This window comes from Harpia harpyja, chromosome 8, assembly GCF_026419915.1.
Source record: "Harpia harpyja isolate bHarHar1 chromosome 8, bHarHar1 primary haplotype, whole genome shotgun sequence".
Classification (NCBI taxonomy): domain Eukaryota; kingdom Metazoa; phylum Chordata; class Aves; order Accipitriformes; family Accipitridae; genus Harpia; species Harpia harpyja.
Window position 1 is genome coordinate 17,713,347 of NC_068947.1, and position 23,535 is coordinate 17,736,881.

At 45.9% G+C, this 23,535-nt stretch overlaps 1 protein-coding gene across 6 annotated transcripts in view; it reads left to right on the plus strand.

Annotated features, from left to right (window-relative positions):
• Positions 1-23,535, plus strand: part of TIAM1 (TIAM Rac1 associated GEF 1) — a 193,102-nt gene that overhangs the window by 17,832 nt on the left and 151,735 nt on the right. For 2 of the 6 annotated variants that reach the window (XM_052794126.1, XM_052794130.1), the window contains exon 2: positions 19,523-19,875. The exons of 2 other annotated variants lie outside the window; for them this stretch is intronic. The gene's annotated coding sequence lies outside the window, so the exon portion shown is untranslated. The remainder of the gene's footprint in view (positions 1-19,522; positions 19,876-23,535) is intronic. 2 more of the 6 variants (XM_052794127.1, XM_052794131.1) reach the window with 1 other exon arrangement.

The following is a 23,535-nucleotide window of genomic DNA, read 5'->3' on the forward strand; positions in this document are numbered from 1 at the left end:
GATTTGGCTGAGTCCATAGACTTTAATGCTTCAGTGGGACACACTGTTCCTAGCTAATACAAGCTCAAAACTGAGGTCATGTTGTGCAGCACCATAAAACAAGTCCTGGCTTCATGTAAGTGGGTAGGACAGTTGATGTTGATGGAGTTCCTCTGGCTTGCCAGGAAAACTTAAATCTAGGCTTAAATCTTGTCTTTCAACTTAGATATAGCAGTGTCACTCATCAGTAGATGCTTTCCTTTAATATTGCTTCGGTAGTGCTTGGTGGAAGAAGATAATTTCTACCCTACTAAGCTTTTGAAAAGATTGAATCAATTTGTCTTTTGTTAACCTGTGCCAATGTTTTTTGTATTTGAAATACTGTTTCTCCTAGCCGAGATTAAAATGTTGAATTTCCCATTCTCATTTAACTTAAAAACATTCTAAATTTCAGGGGCTGAAAATGTGCGGCATTGCCAGAGGAGACTGAAGTACCTGTAGCCTTTGTTGCAGAGAAAACAGCAAAGTAGAGTCATTTTGTGTAACTTCTTTTCACAGAAGAAGATAAAACTTGGAGAAATCCTCAAGATAATTTAAACGCTGATACCTATCCGTCCATCTATATAGCTAAAGCTGCAATGATGTGAAAGTGATTGTCAGACCCTGGGTTTCTCCCTTCAGATTCCTCAAAGGTTTGTTCTGATGTTTGGGTCTGTTTAATCTCCCTGTCTTGTTATCAGAGTCCTGCTGCCACTTACGACTCTCTTTGTACTTGGGTTGTAATACCTGCTTCCACTCCAGATGCCTAAAGTAAACCTGCTGCTACTTTTGTTCAAGTAGCCTCTTTAGTTGTTTTTTTGGAGGTGAATATAACCTGGCATACTCTCAGTATTTATTTGTGTTAAAGTGGTGTCAGGCTAGTGACCCGAAGGCCCACTGTGCTTAAGTATTTTACGTAAAATAGCCCGTCTCATAAAGAAAACACTAATAAGTGAAATAAATCAAAGTCTAAGCATGAGGTTGTGAGGATCGCAAGATGCTGCTGCCCCATGGTTCAGTTTCACTGCTTGTGGTACTAGGTAATGACACTGACAGGGGCTGCAAGATCACTGTTATACTGTATAATGAGGATAAGGCAGTCAGCTGCTTATACTGGGTACTTTTGTTATCTGCCATGGTGAGTGAAACTTCTAGTGGTACTTGGAATGTGGCTGCCGCTCCAGGTGTTGCAGCCCTGCAGTCTTGGTGGGGCCTTTTCTACAGAAGGAAACGTTTTTTGTTTTTTTCCGTGCCGTCTTTTGAAAATGCAGCTGGTGGTCCCTTCAGTTCTGGAAAGCTGGTCTTAAAGACTACTGAGCTTTCTTAAAATAGCTAATTAAGTATGAATTTAAGCTTGTCTGTGTGAGAAACTAGCCAGCCTAGCTGTAATAGGATTGTTCCGGCTCGTTTTAATTGTGCTGATCTAACTTGTGTGGATGCTTTAATACAAGGTAACATTTGGGAGCAGGCTTCTCTCTGAAACCTGCCATCAAACTAACCTGTTGTGACTATTTGAACCCTTCTTTGATGCCCGGTAGCTTTGAGACCTACCAGCAGTTATGGGTGATCCAGGTAGCAAAGATCTGCTTTCATTTCTGATGCTCATTCTTACTAGTCCTTGCTGCTTGTGCTGTGGATCTGAATGTCTTTGCACTGCAGATGACCCACGTCGGGGGTAATGATAATAGTCTTTCATAAATATTTTAAGTCAGGAGTTACTCATGCATACAGTATTCAATTTTACTTATTTATTTTATTCAGTGTTAAGAGCAGAAGAGTTGAACACTCGGAAGTTCAGGGGAAACCCTGCCTGAAGACTGCCTGTGTGCATTCATCACAGTGGTCTTAAGTAAATGGTATACAACTGTGTAATGAGTTTATTATTTTTTTTCTTCCTAGGACCTTCACTCAGGATGTTTCCTTTTAGCAAAGAATTTTTTTTTTTTTTTTAAACTTCCCTTATGTAACCTCCAAAGAATATTTTAGAAGCAGTTTGCTTTTTTTCCTTTTTCCTTATAAAAGTAGTTTGTGCAGAAATAGCAGGACATATCTTTAGCAGGACATATCTTTGATGGGTTGTTGTTGCTCTGTTTTGCATCTCTCTTGTGGCTTTATGGAATTGCTCTTGCTCTCCCTTCCTTGGCTGTGGAAATTCCCTTTAGAAATTATTTAGATGCTGGGGGAATTTGGGTTGTGCTTCATGTCAAATCTTTTTTGAGCTAGAGAGAAGGTTGTCCTTCTAACTGTTAAATTCCTGCGCTATGGGCAAGGAGATCAGTACTAACCCCTAAGTCTTAAAGCAAGGAGTGCTTGTGTGAGCACCTCACTTAAGAAGAAGCTTTCGGCTTCTTCCCTGGGGAAGCAGCCTGGCTCTGTGGCTGGGGCTGCCGCCTGATGGAGTGGTCCGAAAATCTCCTTCTGCAGCTTAAACAGGGCCTCTATTGGTATTTTCCCCATTGGGGTTTAGATCAAGCTTTTGATATAACTGTGTCAGAAACTGGGGAGAAAAAAGAATAAAAATGTAAAAACCCCCAAACACTTCACTGCAAAAGTATTTGACTTCAGTGGCTTGTATTAAGCCTTGGCTTCTGATCTCCTTTCAAATCAGGTGTATTGCTGAAACCGCTTTGCAATATTTATAGAGTTTTGCCACTGAATTTGCTGTGTGAGAGGGAATCCCTTTCTTTTTCCACTGCGAATGAATTGCTATTGGGTCGGTTCTCCTTTTTATGGAAGAAGGTTCGCTTCAAAAGTCTAGAAGTATAAATTCTCTATCTGATATTTGACTTGAGTGGGTAGCACTGCTAAAAAATTAATGGAATGAAATAGCCTGGATGATGATTTCTCTAATGATGTGAAGAAGTTTTATATTCTTCTTTTCTTTTTAATTGCCTGGTGAGCTTTTTTCTTAACTATCCATATATCTATCTGTCTCATTTCTCTTTTTCCTTTGCATCCAATTCCCTCAGATCCTGGTGCTTGTAGTTGGGTTAGCAACTTACTCTGCCAGCACTGGCATTGCTTTTAGAGATCTGACTGGGCCAGCTGCTGACGTGTTTAATACGGCTCTGTACGTTTGATGTTTGTGCTGATAACCTCAGGCGGTTTGGGATGCTTCAACTATATAGAAATGGAGCTGAAATAAAAAGTTTTTATACTTGAAGACAGTTTTCTGCACAGGAGGTAACAGTGATTTCCGATCTTTTTTTTCCTGGTGTGTTGGTGTGTCTTGGTTGCCCACTGCCACACCACAAGCAGCTGTGTTGGCTTTGCTGCCGGTCCCCATGGGTATGGAAGTGGACCCATGCCAGGTGTCAGAAAGCCATCCAAGGCAGCCCCGGGTACCTCTGTGACAGGCGGCATGGACTGGCCTGGCCACAGCATTGCTGCTGCCCTCAGCCCCCCCCCGGGTGCCCTGGCACGAAGGGTGGCAGGCAGTACTCCCATGGGGAGCAAGGGGCAGTGTGGCCCCTCATGGGTGCTCCTGGAGAGGGGTGGTACTCAGCCCAGAAAGGGGAGAAGAGGCAACATCTCTGCCTTTATGAGGTTACCCACTTCCTTCTACTCATGTGCACACACAGATTTTTTTCCAAGGAGTAATGAGGACAGCGCAGAGGCAGATTTTACTCTGGAACAGTGTTTTATATCACTTTGCAACAGCATTTATTTCCCATGGGCAAAACCAAATGGTAAATACCTTTTAGATTGCAAAGAAACATTAATTACTGTAGCATATTCTTCTCTGGCTCAACTCTTGCTGTTTTAAAAGCCTAGGTACGGCATTTTCCATAGCTTGGATTTGTTTGTGTGTGAAGTCAGAATTGTATAAATAAAACAAACGTGTTTTCCGGCAAAATGTTTTCCCTTAAATAAGTATTGTCTGTAGCTGTGTAAAAATAAATAGTGTCTTTGTTGAATTTCTTTTTCTTCTTTGAAGTTTTTTTTCATATACTATACCTAATTGGCAATTTCCAATATTATTCTTTGTAATTGTTTTGTGGTCATTGTCTGCTCTGGTTTGGAAAGGCTCATTAGGAAGAAAAGCACTTGATCCTCAGCTGAAGAGTGGTATTTACGATGTGTTGTGTGCTCTTGGTTTGGTGAGGGTGGTTTGCAGAAGGTGTTTTTGCTGCTTCAGGTCCTGTCACTACCAAAAGCGGTACTGATGACAAAATTGCTTTTTCCCTGTCTACTGTGCTTGAGCAGTTTGTGTATGTGCTGCTTGTGAATAGTGGACTGTCTTGGATTTTGGCTTTCTGAGTTGGAAGGCAGGTGGCTCTGCTGTACCTCCCTTTCTTCTGGAGGACCTGACCCAAGGCTTGGGGCAGAAATTAGGATGGCAGCGCTATTGCTGTGTTCGGACCAAACAGGGAGCTCAGTGGGTCTCTGAGCAAATGGGAGTCCATGTGATTGGGATTATCTGGTATTAAATGAAATGACAAACATGCAAACAAAATCCGGGTGTTCTGCCTGTCACTTACTACTTGCACATCTCAAAGGCTTATGCTGTGCCATGGCAGGTCTGAGGACTGTATGGCATATCCATGTGTGGCCATGTTTGTAAGTAGTCCTATTAGGTTGTTAGGTTTGCGCACCGGGAATGGGAGGCGAGGATGTCTTTTGCAGGAGTGGGGTCTGATTTAAACCAGGCTTCACAAAACAGTGCTTTGCAGAAAGAGCTGTGTTGACAAGGGAGTGTGGAAACATCTCACTTCTTCCCCGCTGCCTCCTGGGAGCGGGCAGATACCCAGCAAGCAGGCTGGTTTGGTGTCTCTGGCTGAGGAAGAGCCTAAGGAAGGAGCTGAGGCAGTCCTTGCAAGAGGGCTGCTTGGGAGGCATGCCCTGGCCCTGCTGCGGTGGGGATCTGCCTGCGTGGCTAGGGGACAGGGCCAGCACTTGCCTAGAGTGGCTTTCTGGAGACAGGGGCTGGGGTCTGTGTTTGTACAATGTGGGCATCTGGGATGTGGCTGCAACTCTTGGAGTCTTCAAGAGGAGGTATGTCTACAAATAATAATAGGGCTGCCTTTGGAGGGGCTTTTCGCTTTCCTCAGTGTTGCAGTGACGTTTATATGCGGTACACCTTTCGAGGTATGCCTCAGTTGTTCACTTTTCACACTTGTTTCCTTATTGTATAGCATCTTTTTGCTGGCATCAATTTGCGCCACCTCTCGTATAAAATTACGGAGTTCATTCCAACCAAAACCCAAGAGCTTCATTCAGCTCCACTGTGGTCAGCAAGCTCGCTGGACCCATGTCATATTGGAGATACAGAGATAAGCTCCTTTGGGTATGGCACTGAAATACCAACTGCGGTCATGCTGAGATTTGGGCATCTGCTTAACTCTTACACTCGTGGTGTGTAAATATAGACCATGCATAAATATGTAAAGCCAAGCACATGCCTTGGCCTCTGCAGGACTTAAACCATCAAATGCGATCTGGAATAGCCTGAACTGAAATGGAAAAAGTAACTATGTTTTCATTGTATCTAATGGATATGTTGCAAGAAACAAACTGTGGGCTTTAAAAACTGGCTATTCCACAATAGTTGCATTTCTTTTGGTGCTCAATTACATACCTCTGCATGTGTGACTGTAGGCATTTTGGAAATGCTAGCCTCTGAACTGTGTTTATGGAGCAGCTACCCATCAGGAATTGACCCAGGGTCCTACAGAGCTAAAGGCATGAATTACGACAGCCTGCGAGACGTGGATCCTTAATTGAGGTTTCGCATCCTTCGTGCGTCAGTGGCAGAAGGGGACTTACCAGTTGGTTGGATTCACAGACAGCGGGTTCATGGAGATGGGCGCACGAGGAATAGAGACCAGACGGAGCAGTTCTTCTCGTTCCTGCTATCCACATTCTCAATCTTTTCAGAGCCTGCTTTTTCAGCAACAAACATGCCCGTGCTGTTAGTTGGCTTGGTGGTTTTTGTCTTGCCAAGTGAAGAAGTGATCCTGAAAGGCTCCTGTGGGGTACTGCAAGGAGCTTCCCCCTGTTCCCTCTGTAAGGAAAAGTTGTGCATACTGTTAACACAGGCATCAACTCAGCCCCCGCTGACTTCAGCAAGATGTCAGGGTGCTCGGGGTAGGGGGGAAATCTAGCCCTAAAACTTCCCTGTAGTTTGTGCATTGTTATTTTTGGCTGCGCAGAATCGGAAAGGTCACATATATTAACCTTTTCTTCTTTGCTTAATTTTGACATGGCTATTACCCTTTCTGCAATCTGGCTGCCTGGCTGAGTATGCTAATGTCTTGGGACACATCTGTTTTCTGGTCTTTTTGAGTAACTGTATACAGACCATCTTCCTGCCATCGTCTCAGCCTAACTATCCCTTTGCAACTGGGCAAACCAGTAGCTGAATATAAGGAGAAAAAGATCCTTTTACTCTCGTAATGGATTCTGATACTAACTGCATCGGTGGGCTATCGGGGATGGGAGGAATTTGCCTTTGAAACTGTCATCATCATCCCTATCACTGATTCAGGTGCTGCTTTGCCATTGCAACAAGAAGCAAAAAAAACTTTCCAGAATCTTCCCCTTCTGAGTTAATGATAAGATGTTCATGGTGTAGTATGCGTTACAGTATTTACAGCAGGGCTCTGCTGTAAATACAAGGCTGAATTCAATGGTGGCGTTGATCTGCAGCTTGCTCATCCCATCTCCCTCCCTGACTCTCAGCCCCTCAAGTGAATTATGCCTTGTGTTCAGTGCAGGGCCATCTGTTTCCCTGTATGTTCTCTCTTTTGCTGCAGCCTGATTTGAATGGAAAGGTGAGTCTAAATACATGTGATGAGGAGCAGCTCTTTTGTTCTTCAAACAGCTTGTTTTCTAGCAGAGGAACCAAGTGATAAACGCTGGATTTTTAGCTGTCTTGCAAATGTGCTCCTAATGCAAGAGTCCAGGGGATTATTGGGAGCAGTATTGAGGGGCACCCAAGTTTTGGGATTAATTTGGCATCTCAGACATAAAAGTCTCTTGTGACTGGGCCTGAGCAGCTTTTCAAAGATGCTGAAATCTGTGTTATGACCTAAAGCTACTGCCAGATAGCCCCCACCCACACGTCTTCCTGATTCACGCAGACGAGAGAGCTGTTGCTGCTATCTAGGTTTTTCTGTGCTATCTCCTTTTATGCTGTAAATGGTAATTTAATTTCCACATTTAGAGACCTTAATTAATTATGAATAAAATAATTTGTATGAATTTTAGAGCTGAAGGGTGATGGATTAATGGCTCTCTGCTGATGTGAGGCTGCTTTACCAGAAGGGATTCAGCACAGGAGTGGCTGCGCCAGCTCTGCCCTGTTCTGCCCCATGTGCATCCCTGCGACATGGGGTGGGAGGAAAAGGAGGAGGATTTCCATCCCCTGGCATCCTGGGGAGGCTGGCATAAGGGAGTGGACAAGGAAAATGCTAGCGACCATGTGGTGAGATATTCAGGGAGCCAGTCTGCTTGAAACCACTCTTGGTAGGGTTGATTTTCACGAAGGGTTCATTTCCACCTGCGCACCCTGAGTTGTGTGGGTGCAGGAGCATCCAGGACTACAGAAGGCAGGGTCTGGCACACGGGGTGCGGATGGAAGGAGGAGTTGTTACCTCTGGCAACAGCGTGGGCTTTGACTGGCCCAAGACACCTGGAGCAGCATGCATCTCTGTCTCTGCCATGCTATAGAGGTGGTCTTGTGCACTCCTGTTTATTTTCTGCTCTCTTTTGTGGGTCTTCCTGCCTGCCTCCTCTGCTGCCTCAAGCCCCCTGGCAGACTCAATCGACTGGTGCTTGCTCGTGTCAAGTAGGTCAAGGGTCCCCTTGATGGTTGGTTTTAATAGATCTGATGAAGAAGGAATTTGGTTCCAAATGCATATTGTCATATTTTATGCATGGTCGGATTTGCTTCCTGTCCAATGGATAGAGCACTGTGCAGATCAGCTCTGGTTGTTTCTCTTTGTGCTTTTTTTATTTTTTCTTTTTTCTTCTTTCTTTTGGGATCGCAGAGTTTGCTGAAACTTTTAGGCTTGGTCCCCAGTTCTCTGTACAGGCAAAACTTGCAGTGATCTTAGCAGTCACTTCTGCTTTTGGCTCGATGCTGCTTGCTTGATGCCTGTGGACATCAATCATTTAACAACTGCAACATTTATCAGGTGCTACTCGAATAGCTGTCTTCCTCCAAGAAGTGCTCTGCATTTTGGAGCTCTGTACAGTTCCGTCTTTCTTTTGTTACCTTTCTGCAGAGGCCAGTGGGCCTAAAATTACTTCTGCTGTCTGTCTCCTGGCTCCCGAGCAGCAGTGCCTGTTTGATGCCTGCATGCACACACATATTGCACTGTCCTTCTGGTCTCCCTGCCCAGTCCTTTTTATTCTCAGGGACAGGCAGGGTAGAGCTGAGCCCAGGTTTTGTACTCCAGGCACTCCTAGGACCGAAAGGGGTTGTTTTCTTTTCCTAGAAGCTTTGCTTGCAAAAGTGAACAATGAGCAATCCAACTCCTAGCAGTTTTATTTGGCAAAGTTTCCTACTCTGGGTCATCTCTAGCTCTTCCTCTGCAGAACCAGTGGAAACATTATTGTTTAATCCCAGCAGCCTTCCCGAAGTCACTGGTTTTGTGTTTCTGGCTCGTCACTTTCCCATGTGCTGTGGGTCTTTATCTCCAGTTAGCAGTCCTGCTGGATGATGCCTTGGCTTTGGATGCAGGTCGGGTGTTGCGCAAGGTCTGTCTGTCTGGAGGGCAGATTGCCATCAACAAGCTTCAGTGTTTTTTCATGAAACAATACTTAAACTTCCAGGGGTCAGCTGGAGGTGATGGTATCATGTTGCTTGGAGTGACTGACAAAGCAGTGACAAAGCTTTATGCTGCATAACTCGTTCTAGTATTCTAGTATCACCAAGTGCAATAAACAACTTGCTCGGACCCTGAGAGCAGCAGCGAAAGCAAGCTGGGTTAAGGTTTTAAGTCTGTTGTAATGAACTATCAAAAAATTGTCTAAACAGAAGTGGTCAAATTACTCATGGGGCCCCCTGGTTTTGTATGACTTCTTCATGCTTAATCATTTATTTTCTAAGCTAATAATTTCATAGCATTTCTTTCACAAGGTTATAGAACAGAGGCTAAGTGAAACAAATGCCAAGAGTTTGCTGAGCGTGTGGGTGAATGTGGTGGTGTAGGTTGATGTACTACACATCCCTGCCTGTAGGCTTCAGCTGGTGCTCAGGGGGGTGAAAATCCACCTATGGTGAAGATGGGGCCAAGTCATAGGACTTCACCATCAGTCTCCCCACTGGCCCTGGCCCACCCAGCAGGAGGGGGGACACTTGTCAGGGGGAAGACTCAGCAATGGGGAGCCCCTTTTCTGTCCCACTGCCCTGTTGTGTGTCTGGCCAGAGCCTCGCTGGGCGATGCCCACCAGCTCCATTGGGTGGGTGCTCTGCTCAGGGTCCCTTTCTGTTTTATTACTCTGACCTCTTGATCCTCATACCTCTGCTTTTTTTGCATGTGTTGTCCCTGGCAATCATCTGGTTGCCCAAATATTTATCTCCTTCTTTACAAAATACTGCTTACATTGTTCTTCAACCCATCTCTGTTACTCCTAAAACCTCGGTATTTCAGCCCAGGCTACTTTTAATGAAAAGAAGATTCTTGATAGTAAAGAGAGGCACAAGCTGGAAACCTTTACTGTTTTTGTGTGTATTTACCCCAGTACTTGTTGGGCTAGGCCTCTCTTAAAGTTTTCTTCAAGGTTTAAAGAAAAAAAAAAAAAAGGCCTGTTTGCATAAATATATTGAACTGATACACAGTCTATTCTGAAAACAAGAAAACAAGACACGTTCAGCTACTTGAGTATCCACTGGCATATAGCCACAGCCTCTCTTACTGAATTACTCCGCTGCATTGTGAACCTGATCATAAAGGTCTAATTTACAGTAGTTACACTAGTAACTATATTTACTACTATAAACTACACTAGTAGGTTATATTTAAAAAAACAAAAAGAAAAATCAGAATTTCAGAGCTTTCCTGTCTGCATGTTCCTCCTGAATCCTGCAACTTTTCCAGTTCCTTCTTGACAATTAATGCAGTTGTTCAGTCTTGCTTCTATTTAAATCTGTAACTTTTTAACCACTGGTTTCTATAGGACAAAAATCAAGTGTCTTTAACTAATAATGACATACCATAGTGGTTGTTAATGAGATGGTGATACATGAGTAAAATACCAAGATGAGAAAGATGTGTTTCTCTGAGACGACATAACACAGTAAGTGTTGCTCCTCTTTTTCAGGGTGTTTTTTCAAAAAAGAAAAAGGGAGGAAAAAATAGAGATGGGGCAGCATTCACAGTCCTCCCCGTGCCATCCATGTCCCACCCAACCTAGTTTGCCAGAAAGATAAAAGTCCTGGAGTTATGAGGTCCCTCCCGACACATCCCAAGGAGCGCGGCAGCCTCGTGGGTATGAGAGCCCCAGCCTGCTGAAGGGAGCAACAGAAATAATTTGACTGTGTGATGTGCTGCTCGTCAGGCCCACAATTGGGTGCTGGCAAGGTGTGTGTGCCGGTGTACTTGCTGATGGGGGAGCTGGGAAGGGAAGCCTGTGGGGCAACACAGACTCAGAAACACAGGCCGGGTGATTTCTACCCTCTACTTGATTAATTCTACCTGATTATTTCTAATCATTGGTCTATAGAAAGTCCCTGCTCTCCTGGCTGGGAGAGTGAAAGCTAATGGGAATATAATTAAAGAACAGTGTGGTTTTCCCTAATAAAACCCCGTGTGTGTTTCTGAAGGCTGTTCTTGTTCAGCGCGGTCCTTCGGGTGCCTGCAAGTGCTGGTCTGGAGGATGTCACCTGTCACCCGTGGGCTCTGTTTGAGCTGCGGATGTTCGGGCTCACCACCCCCGTGGGGCTGGTAGGTGGGCACAGCAGGGTGTCTGCTCTCATCCATGCTGGGTTGCAGCCCTTGCACCTCCCAGACGTGGGTGCGACTCCCCAACAGGGCGAGGGTCTGGCTCCTCATCTTTATCTTCTCGTGCTGGCAATTGCATGGGAGTTTGTTCAGAAGCAGAAGGCAATTAATGTTGCAGGTCAGGGGGTGTTAAGAGCTGTGTTGAGGCTGCAGCAAGGCTTCTTTAAGGGGTAGCAAAGGGGTGCTGAATATTATTATGCTTTTGATAGAGGTGCGGGTTAGTCTCGCTTCCTACACTTGCACATCCACCTCGCATCTGTCCACAATGGTCTCAGTACTCACTCTGTTGACTTTTGGCCATTTCTAAACTAGCTTTAAAAAGTATCTGGAGCAAAAATGGGTCGCTTAGCAACCCGCTCCTGCCGAGGGCTGCCGGAGAATGGGTCAGCGATTAACAATTATGTACAATTGAGGTTAAAAATGCAGGGCAGTCTGCAACATCGCTGCTCTGATGGCTGGAATATTTCAGCATTACGATGTTGGGATTTATGGTGGTGGTAAGTAAATTTGTGCCAGTTGTAGTTCTGACCTCATGAACATGATGATTAAAGACTTTAGTGTTAAGAAAGTGGGCTGAATTCTCTTTTCTTTACTGGTATATTACAAAAAAGCATTAAATAACCATCGGATGAGTAACATAGGCATGATCTATGTTTTACATATATTTTTTTTTCCCAAGGCTCTGGGCCTTCCCCTGGCCATGTGACTTCCCAGATGAACAGAAATAGAGCTGCACGGGAGAGTGGAAAACGCAGAGTCTAGCTATAGAGCAGAAATGCGGAGGGAAGGTGGGTTTCTGGTTTTGGTCACGTACCTGAATGTCGATGCACTGTTCTTCCAAGCAAGGAAACAACAAATGCCACATGAGCTTGATGAATATATTTTTCTGAGCCTTATTTTGGCAACATCATTGTTTTCCTAAGTCCTTGGTGGTTCTTTGGTTTCTGGATGAAGAGATCCTTAGCAGCTTTTTCTCCTTTCACAGAGTAGAAAAGGAGGTGGCTTGGTTGTGATTTCATTTACCCCAATAAATGTCCCAGTACTTATCATTTCTGCAGGAACATACAGTGAAAATATCAATCATTAAAACAGCACTCCATCTCTTCAATGTTTTTATAACTCTGGCAGTGAAATCAAGGTTGTTTTGCCAAGTCATTTACTTTCATTGTCTAATCAATTTCTAAAGGCTCTTGCCTATTTGCTTCTTAGTTTAATTAACCCTTCTTTTCAGCCTTATCCCACCCTAGTCGTCGCAAACTTGAGAAATAAGGATCAGCTGACAGCACCTCTTCAGCAGTCACGGAAAGCGCTGAATTCCAGGAGCCCTGACTGGAGGTGATTTATATTCCTAAAAACTAATCTTCCATCACTGTCTGAAGCTGACAATGTCATGGGCAAGTGAGCAGCTCTTTTTTCCTACACTCCCTTGACTTTTTTTTTTTTTTTTTTTCCCCCCTGCTTCCACTGAACAGGCTTATTCCCTGCCAACTTGAAAAATACATATTTATTTTTAAAAGAGCCCTTTCAGGCTAATATTACTTATCAACTTACCTGCTACCACAGGTCCAGGAGAAAAATGATCTTAATGCCCCTTTCCATAAGACTAAGAGGATGTCTTAGTGAATGCTTTCCTTTCTTGGTTTTGATCATTAAACATACTTTACCATTGTCGGCTCTTTATGGCTTCGGACTAAGTGGCAAAATCCATGCTTGAGACTTTACAGATGCTTTTAAGTGTCATTAAGGATCATTAATATGCAGAGCAATGCCACACAACAGAGGCTGCTAGAGTAGGAAATGAGATCCATCATCTGTTGTTAGAGCTGCAGGATGACTTTAGGTCAGCAGAAATCAGTTACTGGGACTGGATGTGGGCAAGGGTTCCTCGTTGGTATACTGAGAGTGTGGGGGTGGGATGGGCATGGAAGAAGGCAAACCTGAACAGCTTTAGGGTTCCTCCATCCTTGTACTGCAGTGTTGATTTGGAGCATGATTTGGAGCATCTTTTGAATCCCATAGCTCTTGCAGTCATTCCAATGTCTCCTAACTACAGAAAGACTATGCCCAAACTTGATAGCTTGGACTACATTTGTATAAATTGAATTAACACGCAGTTTCAAGCTATGTACTGTCTGCTTCCACAGGCCAAAGATTTTTTTTTCCTTCCTTCCTGGCTTCTTGATTAGTGTCTTAATTTCTGCCTTCTGAGGCTTTTCCTGGTTTTGCTTGTTTGTTTGCCACCAGCGATTAATTTCTACACCCACCTACCTGAGGCAGGCGGTTGCATGGGCAGTGCTTGCACTTGTTTGTGGTGGTACCGATACACTCGGGCAATTTTGCTGCCAGTTTGAGTTGGCAGTGACCACTGCTCACTGCCCCATGCCCATGCATGGCAGCCAGTTGTGTGCTCAGCCTCATCCTAGGATGAGACGGGAGTTTTAATCCAACAAAATCCCTCTGTATTGGAAGGAAATTGAATGCTGCCACTGCTGCCTGCCATGTTTCCTGCTTGCTTTCAGTGGTACATCATAGTTTATGAAGGCTTTCCATCTTCTGCAGTACAGGCCCAGTTTTTTGTCAGGCAAGGACTTTGTGGCTTGCAGCTTAGGCTCTCTGGGGGTGCTTGCGATGAAAGGTCTGCTGCCCATTTACCTGCAGCTATAAGATGCTTGCTCGATAGCTGGCGTGAGCTTTCTGCCTTTCTTCGCTTGTACTGAAAGGCCTGGGAGTATCAGGGCTGGGGGTGGCAGGAAGCAGGAGCGTTTCCTGTGGTCTGTCGTGGCTCAGCAAGGAAGGCAGACCGGCTGAACAGCGAATTATATATTTCTTCTTCATTTACTTAAAGAGCGTTTCTCCACCTTGGAAAGTTCAAAAGATTATTCTGTGTGCTGGTTTCTGATACCGAACAAGCTGGAAATGTTAGTGGTTATGTTAATGTTGCTTCTGGCTCTCATGGCATTCACTTTTGAGAAATAAAAATGGTTTTAATGTGCTTGGTGTGGGAGCTTTGGTTTGAAATGAATACTGTCGGCCATATTAAAAAGATGATAAATTACACTGAAAAAAGTGTGTTCGTTTCTAGTAGCAGCACTAGGGTTATGCCGCAAATAGAGTAAAAGCAGAATTATTTAAAATGCAGGTGTTTGCCCCTCCTGGCTCTTACCATGCTGTGCTGTACTGCTCTTTGCATGTGTTGTCCCATGGTTGCTTTTTGCTGGTGGTGAAGCCAGCTCACCGTGCAGTGGCTCCTGCTCACGTGGGGCACTGGCATGCGTGGCAGCAGGGGTTGCCATGCTATCCCGTGTGGCCTTTCCCCAGGCTCCCTGCTCTCTGCTGTGCTGTGGGGAGTTCCCCAGGCATCCTCAGCACATGGGCCCCCTTGGCGTTGCCACGTCAGACTTGGCTTTGCACCCGCAGTGGCAAAAGCCCTGCCTCCAGGCAGAGGGATGCCTACGAGAAGGCTGCACCCAGGCTACTGGCTGCTGCCCTGGAGTCCTGCTTTTTGGGCTACTCTTGCCTGTTGCTGGTTGCTTTATGTGCTCATTAAAAGCAGTGGGAATTCGTAGGTAAAAGGGAAGATAGAAAATGTAACCCAGGGTAAGCTCTAATAGATTTGTAGATGAAAACCAACTTGACATATTTCTGTATTTGGGATTTATAATCTAATCATTCCTTCAGTTGCACAGCAGGGACTGAAACAGCATGTAGTTATTTACATATAGGGAACATTAAACAGCCACCTCTTTAAACCATATGTGAACATAAAATCCAACAACCACTGCTGAGTAATGGGTATCTGTGAAAGATGAGAATAAAAATAAAGCAGAAACAAACATAATGAAAAGGTATTATTGCAAGAAGTAGCTGTGACAGCGGCATATTATATCCCTATACTGAAGTGAAAATGGGACCCTGTAAATCTGTATCCTCTTGCCTTTTGAATTAACACTATACACATTGAACACATGCAGATGGTTTGCCTTGTATTCCTCTGTAGTTGTAGTGAGCTGGTGTGGGGGCTTGCGATGTCTTACCACTTTGCCATAAGGAACTAGAGAATGGCATGCCCATCGCTCCAGGCTGCTCGGACTTGTTGTCATTGCTCCTTTGGGGCAGTTGTGATCCCTCAGAAACCTGAAACCTTTTTCTAATTTACCGTCAGCCAACTTAGGGGCTGGCTTGGTTGCTCAGGGTACTAACCTCCCAGCCAGTGTAATGCCTGCCTATCCTTTGAGATTGTCATGGTTTAACCCCAGCCAGCAACTAAGCACCACGCAGCCGCTCACTCACTCCCCCCCCACCCAGTGGGATGGGGAGAAAATTGGGAAAAGAAGTAAAACTTGTGGGTTGAGATAAGAACGGTTTAATAGAACAGAAAAGAAGAAACTAATAATGATAATGATAACACTAATAAAATGACAACAGTAATAATGAAAGGATTGGAATGTACAAATGATGCGCAATGCAGTTGCTCACCACCTGCCGATTGACACCGAGCTAGTCCCTGAGTGGCGATCCCCCGCCCCCACTCCCCCCAGTTTATATACTGGGCATGATGTCATATGGTATGGAATACCCCGTTGGCCAGTTTGGGTCAGGTGCCCTGGCTGAGTCCTGTGCCAACTTCTTGTGCCCCTCCAGCTTTCTTGCTGGCTGGGCATGAGAAGCTGAAAAATCCTTGACTTTAGACTAAACACTACTTAGCAACAACTGAAAACATCAGTGTTATCAACATTCTTTGCATACTGAACTCAAAACATAGCACTGCACCAGCTACTAGGAAGACAATTAACTCTATCCCAGCTGAAACCAGGACAGAGATACAATGCCAGGTAGCTGGCTCCCGAAACAGCTGTGGTCCTGCAGGAATTAGGATTAATTTGTTCAGGTGCCGAGACACACTCCCGTGACTGTATTGCTTGGACTGCGATGCTGCCCGCAGTGCTGGCATGGGCACCTTGGCTTTGCCATAGTTACTGTGGATACTTGACAACTCCCGTGGCTGTTGTCAGGCTGCTGCAATGTAAGGGTATGTGCTTTGGATGTTTTAGTTTTGAGATTGGCAAAAGGGATTAGGGGCTGTTAGTGGTCTTTCCTTCCTCTTTTGGGAGAAAAATGTATGGAGGGGCATCCTCTTTGGAGAAATCACGGCTGTCTGTATCATATGAAATAAATACATGTAGAGGCTTTCCCTAAAATACTATGTTTTTATGGATTCTTTCTATTGGTTGCTTAGTTTCTTGACATATACTGCCTACTCTCCTGTCCTTTTCCAGTTCTAATACTAATTATGAACAGGAACTTGAAAATAATTCCCTCATAAAGAGGAGGCATCCCCAAATGGGTGCAACTGCATCCTGCAGAAGCCATGCTTATCCCATAGGCATGTTTTGATGGTAGGTCTAGATACTGAGGTCTCAGCATGCAGGTTAGATACAGAGAGCTGTTAGTTCTAAGTGAGAAATGTGTTCCCTCCTGATCGATAAATGCGCATCTGAATCTCCTCATTGCTGAAGTCCTCTGCAGTACTGGTGATGGTGAGCCTCGGAAGAGTAACTTTTGTTGGTTTTTAGAATAAAAGGAGAAGCTAATTTCTGTGATACGGTGGGATAAGACAGTAGGTTTCTGTCACAGAACTAAACCACTGCTTCCTACTACTAAAATACTGTTTCTATGGCATTTTAACAAAATACTGTCCTTTGCATCTCCCTTGTCTTTCAACCTTCTGCATTCCTGTGCCTTGAAGGGAGGGTGATGAAAAATGTGGATGGTGGGAGGCTTAAGAAATTTTTTGTTCTCAAATCCCCACTATTTTTAAGTAGGGTTTTAGAAATTGCAACTGTATTTTAATTTGGTTTGTCAAAGTATAATTACCGCGAATGAGGTAAGAAACTAATTTAAACACAGCAAGTGTAGTGGAGAATCCAATTTTCAGAAATCAGTGAAAATGTAATTGGAGTCATTAAGTGCTGACTTCATTAATTAAGAGTCGGTTTTTGACGTTTCAAGCTTGCATTGCTAATTGTCCGTGGAGAGGGTAGAAAAATATTTTGTTCGCTGCAAAATTGGTCACTCCCTAGACCTGTGTAGCCAACGGCATGAACACTGCCTGGTGGCTTGGGTGAAGCCACAGCGTTTGAGATTTGCTTCCTCAGGTCCCAGGCTCCTTGTCCCTCCCTGTCTGCTGCTGCCCACAGTGAAGGACATGTGGAAGCACATTTTGGGGCTGCCCTGTGTGCTGGGGCCCGTGCTCCCTGCTGTGTGGGAGGCTGGCACTGCCTCTGCTATTGCTGGGCAACCCCTCGTGCTGGAGCTCAGAGGAGCCCCTGGGGGCTGTACCTCGTGCTGGGGCACTGTTGGGGTGGAAGAACCTGTCTGTGGCTGGGCAGCCATGGGCTTCAGCTGCTCCTTGTCTGGCCTTGGCCAGGGAGGGCAATTCGGCTGCCCCTGGGTCTTCTCTGGCCCAGAGGAGCCCCTGGCGTAGGAGCTGGATCAGTGCAGGATCTGCTCTGTCTCAAAACGGGGCCTGGCCATGCTCAGCCAAGGTTTTGGTAGCTTGGCGAATGGCTACCAAGAGGCATCGCTTCATTGCCAGATGATGCCGTGCAGTGTCGTGTCACAGAATACAGAGCAAAAGCGAGTCCTTTATGATAATTTTCAGGAGACGGATTTTACTGAGCCAGAGATGGATGCCCAGCTCCTTAACCTATCTTGCTTTCAAACTTTGATCTTGGATTGCAGGTCCATCTTGATAAAATAACTGGATCCCTCTGCAGACTTAAGGTGCTGTTAAAGTTATTAATAAAAGAAATCGTCATAGAAGTGTATCCTAGTCACTTCTTGTTTGCAAAATTGTCTCTAAATAGTCAGGATGTTATGCATTTTTAACTCCCGCAGTTCAACCAAGATGCTCAGCACGCTTTTGTTATGATAATGGAGAAACCATAAAAAAACCTGACATGCTGATAGTTATCATCATATAAAACAAGCCTTATGTTTACTTTCCTATTAAAAATGCTAATTTATAATTAAGCAATGGCATTTGTAAGGATTTTTTTCTTTCATTTTGTTGTTTTCCAAAACCCCAGATAATGCTGCTGTTTGGGCCTCCAGCATGGAAGCTGATGTGATAGTTTTTGTGCTTTTGAGCTTTCACACCCACAAACAAATCCATCGGCAGCTGAGATCTCTTGCACTGTGTTTGAGTTTATAATTAACTTAAAACATGTTTTTAAAACTTTGGCTGTGCTCATTTCTTAGGTGTGTGAAAACCACCAGCAGTTAAACATTTGTTTTAAACAGAAAGCCCCTTTTTGCAGTTGTAGTGTTTTTCACAGTGCCTTGCAAAATTGCGTTTCCCTTCTCTTCCCAGGGGTTCTGACCTTTAAAGCTGAATGGGTGGTTTCTCTTGTACTCGTTCATGTTTGTGCTAGATGTGGGGCATCCTCTGAAAAGCATGGGATACTCTTTGCTGTTGGGCACCTGGTGGGTTGGGCAGCAGGGGGTGGGCACCTCAAGGGAGCACTGGTGGGAGCAGCCTCTGCCACCCAGCTATGTTCAGAAGGCATCATCTTTGTGTCCCTCCCCTGTCCCTTTGCAGCCATGTGGTTTTCTGGATAATGTGTTTGAAGTACCTGGCAATGGCTGAATGCAGTGCTACAAAAGCCAGAGAAGTGCCTTAAATAGCTAGAACAGGTTGGAGAAATCGTGCCAAGCTTTACTGACTAGGCTGGCTAGAGAGGACTGTCTCTTTGCTGCCTGGTCTTCCATACACCCAGCGAGCAGCTCTTGTGTTTAGTGATGGGGGGTTTCCAGGCTGGAATGTGAGCTGGGCTTTCCGTAGGTTGTTCTCCCCCTCTCCCAGGCGCTGGGCACCCAGCTAAGCTCCTGCTCGCAGCTGCAGATTAGGGGAATAATGAGGATACGCTTTGCTTTAGGCATAATTTCTTTCCTGTTACTTTTCCTTTCCCCATTTCCTTTTGTTTTATTTCTTTAGACAGCCTGTGTTGCTGCCTAATTGGATTACTAGGTCACTTACCGACTAACTGTGGGCTGTACATGATTGGGACCGGTCCCTGAGGCTTAGCAGTTTCGGGGGCTGATATAGGCTGGCAGCCTGCTAAGCCGCTACTGTCCTGTGGGGCCTCAGTGGAAAATGGCATTTCCCACCAAACCCTGTAATGGCCGCATAAAGGAGTGGATCCTTTCCTTCATTTCACCTGCCTTTTTAGCTTTAGGGAGGAAAAATTTAAAAATTCTTTGTTTTAAAGTGTGCCGTGCAGTGTATAGTCTCCAAGTAGGACCGGCCATCTTCTGGGAAACGCATCTAAATGTAAAACCTTGAATGCAGTTAAGATGTTTGCATATTAGAGATGAACAGCTCTTACTTAAAAAGTGTGCTCTGTATCTTAAACAAAATACCTCCTTGCAGTTTCCATGGTAAGCTCTCCTTCATAATTGAATAACAGTCATAAATGGTTACATAAAACACAAGCAAAACGCCGCACCGTAGCTGAAGGCTGCACTTGTCAGCTCTGTGTTTGCTCTTCGCGCAGGGGAGTGTGCTGGTACCTGACGGCGAGGCTCGACCCAGGGTGCAGCCATTTGGTGCATCAGCCCTGCATGCCCGATTGCCGGAGCCCAGCTCCCTGGAGAGGCTTCTTGTGTTTGTCCCAGAGCTGCCCAGCAACTCATCTCCAGACCCTTCTGCTAAGGAGAAGCCAGCTGGAGGAACCGTGACGCTGAAATCTGTTAATGGGTCTACACAGAGAAAAACTCAGACCCTCTGCTTTCAAGGTATCTCTCTGCAGATAGTACTGTCAAACTCTCTCTTTCTGGAGCTGCTATATTCACCCAGAAGCTGTTAGACCTTTGAAAAATAAGAGATCTTGCCAAGGTGAGTACAAATGTTGTGTCAGACCATGTTTTTAAAACTTCATTCTTTTTTTTTTTCTTTCTTCAGTGACTGAGGTGTTTTCAAGAAAATAAAAAATAAAGCTTTGCTACTTCTGGGACAAGAACTTATGTGCTGTTCCGCCTCTTAAGTTTTTACAGTTTAAGTGTGTGGGTGTCTGTTGTGTCGTCGTGTTGTGTGTTGTCATCCCACGCCCCCCACCCCCACCCACCCCATTTCTGTGGCTCTTTAATTATGAGGATTTAAATCTTGCTTGCATAAAATTTGTCACGTGGACCCAGCAGCTGTTAAAACAAACAAACAAAAAACCTGCCTTGGAAAACCCCAGGTGTGAAGTAGACGTCAAGGTTTTGATGCCTGAAGCTTGGCAACGCTGTATTCCCACTGGTGGAGCTCCTTGCAGGGAGGCGGTTTCTCCTCCCAGGCAAGAGGATGCTCATCTCTTGCACCTGGTGTGTGCATCGCCGACCCCTGCCGAGGGCTGTTCTGCCTGCACCCTGCTCTCCTGCCTGGTGCAGGTCCCTTTCAGTGGCAATCCTGGAAATGTGCCAATGGGTTTCCGAGCCAGAGGCAGAGATCCCAGGGGTATGGCTGTAGGCTGGGGGGACGAGGCAGAGCCGCCGGGTTCGGCCGGGTGCATGGCACGCAACCAGCCATGTGTGCAGTGCCCTTGGGTCTGCTGCCCAGATGTTGCCTGTCACCATGTGGGATGATGGCCCCCCAAACCCCTGCCTGTGGGCCGCGTGGTGGTGGATGCTGCATTCTGGGTTTATCACCGCCAGCAGCACTGCACATGCAGGCAGGTGATGCCAAAGTGTACCCTGTGTCCACACGCCTTTCATGTTGGACTGGGAGCGTGTCCAGGGGCATTATGTCACCTTGGAAAGACTGCGTGTGACATTACTTTTTTTGCTGCTTCTCCCTCCCCATAACACCGCTGATTTGCAGGCAGTGGCTGCTCCTCCAGCTCTCTGCTCTCGGCGCTTCCCAATTGCCGCACATATGGCGTGTGAAATTACCCGGCACTCGGCGGCCCACGTGGCACTGGCAGCGGCGGTGCCAACTAGCAGCGGAGTGGCAGACCGAACTCTGAATTTTCCTCTCTCCTCCGGAGGGAGGGGGCGAGAGTTTTTGTTCTTTTGTTCATCTGAGTTTGTATCGCAAAGCATGTTGGAAATAAGCCCGCTGCCTGCATGTGGAGGGGAGAGAAAGGGATGCAGGGGAGGTGACAACAAAGCCGTCATCTTGCTTTGCTCCATCCGGGGAGCAAGATGTGGTGGTTTCCTACTTCCCTCTTCGGCAGCGGGTGCAAATTGCCCCTGTGCTGACGGGTTGGACTGGAGCATCTCAGCAGGAAGCCTGTGACACTGGCATCTCCGTGCAGTGTGTCCCTGTGCCTTGGGCCGGTGGTGAGCTTGCCCTCTGGCAGAGGATTTGTGATTTTCCTATGGCTGTCACTGGTTCCATTTCCCCATGCCCATTCAGGTGCCTATGCTTGGGCCCGCTCCTGCACTCCGGGAAGGCAAAGGTGGCTCTTGATGGTCTCCACTTTTTAAGGCGGCTGGTCCCTACATGTGGTGCCAGGGGCTGGGTAGGGAGAGGGTGCAAAGCAAGAGGTTTGCAGCCTTGGATTTGCTGCGTAACCCTCACCCCTCCTTTTTGGGGGGGAAGAAGAGGAGGGAGGTGTGAAGGAGGATGGATGGTGTTACCTCCATCCATCTTGTGGCTGTTGTGGTCTCTCTGCAGTTCTGTGTGCCCCTGGGGCACAAGCCCTGCCAGCCTGCCCCAGTGGCAGAGAGGGGGTCTGGGGGCTCTGGAGGACGTCGCTGTGTCAGCTCCCTCTGTGGAGTTTTCTGCGCAGCCTGAAAGCGTGGAGGCCTCGTTTGTTTCTGATGAAAGCTGAAGCCCTGCTGAAAAGGGAGCATCCTCTGAGGATGCTCCTGGCCCTGGACGTGTCTGAGAGGGGCTGCTTTCTCCTCCCCCTCTATACCCACCCTTTTCTGGTTTTCCCTCATGTTTTTGCTAACCACGAAGCTGCTAATGTAAAATGAAGGCATGGAAATTTCATATTGTAGCAATTAATCAGCCCTCCCTAATACTTTCCAATTGTAAATTGCCAGCGCTAACAGATGCGTGCTGTTGCAGCCGAGCAGCTGATCCTGCCAGGAGCCGATGGTGGGTTATGTTTGGTTGGTTACCGCGTCCTAGGAAGCTGTAGCACTCCCCTACCCAAGCGTAGCGCTCTGATTAGTTTAACAGAAAGTTTCCAGTTATTAGTTAGCCATGTTTTTACTAATTTTTTTTTTTTCTCTTCTGTACTTAAGTGAAGCTAAAATAGAAAAGGTGTTATATTGTCATGAGACAGCCAGTGCAAATGTCTAGGCTTTGGCTTGGTCCCTGCAGCACGTGAGAGCTGGTCAGTAAATTCGTGTTTGATTTTGATATACGTAGGATTATTCTGCTGTGGGCCATACACACACAGATCTCCTTGTCAAGGATTTAGAAAAAAAAAAAAAAAACCAAGGAATTTTCCCTTTAACAATGTGTTGTTGCACAGAAGCAGGATTTCTTGCCCTCTGGCATCCTCAAGTCAGAGACCTCCAAGTAGCAGAGGTCAGGATTTGGGGAGGGAGGGTGGTATTGGTTCAGGCTGCAGCCTGCTGATGTGACTTGTCGAGCACAATCCGCACAAAACAGTGCTGTTCCTATCCGCCCCGTGTCTGCTGGATGTAGCTGGCTTGCACGTTTTGATTAAAACATTGCAGGGAGGGGAAAGTAAGGAAGAAACTAAGCGCATTTCCTATCTTAGATTTTTAGGAGACACTTAAGGGAGTACACTTGGATGAATAAGGGCAAAGGCGAATTGCAAAAAGCACTTACTAAACTTGTCTGGGGATTTCAGCCCTGTAGTTTGTAGCGTGAAAGCTGGGCTTTTCTTTATTAAACGGCAATAAAAGCCGACAAGCCTAAAGACCCAGATTAATTTAGAAACTCTGCAGTTGGGGGAGGAGGGGTGGAAACAGAAGTGCAGCGACTCAGACTGACCTTTCCATCAACTCCACAGCTCTTCCAAAAAACGCTTGTGGCATCCAGGCTGTGGTCGAACTGCAGGGTCCCCTGGACAGCACGGGACAGGCTGTATCTCAGACACTGGGGTACCACCTTGCTCCCCAAATGGTACCGGACCTCCGTGTGTGGGGCTCCGTGGCCGGCGTGGGCTGAGGCTGTCCGTCAGTCTGGCCCATCGGCATGGTATGGTGCTGCTGAAGTAGCAGTGCCAGAATCTGTCCTGAAAGCGCCGAGCAAGGCGCAGAGGTGATTTTGCAATACATAGCAGCTCTTTTGTGCAACTTAGAGAAGTTGGCTCACAGTTATACGCGCTGTCTGATGCGGATCGGTGGCTATTATAAAGGATTTAATTATCCTGATGACCCAAAGTAGCAAAAGAAACAGGCCTGTTCATGTCAAGCTGTGATGCTGAGTGTGGTTACTTTACTTCCCTCTTCCCTTCTCCTCCCTCCTCTCCAACATAAAGCTACAAAGTGAAAGATGATACCAGTATTCCTCTTTCCCAGGCTGCTATATACAATTGTTTCTATGATCTTTGTTTATATAGGTCTAAGGTAGATTAAAGCGCCTTTTAAAATCAGAGTA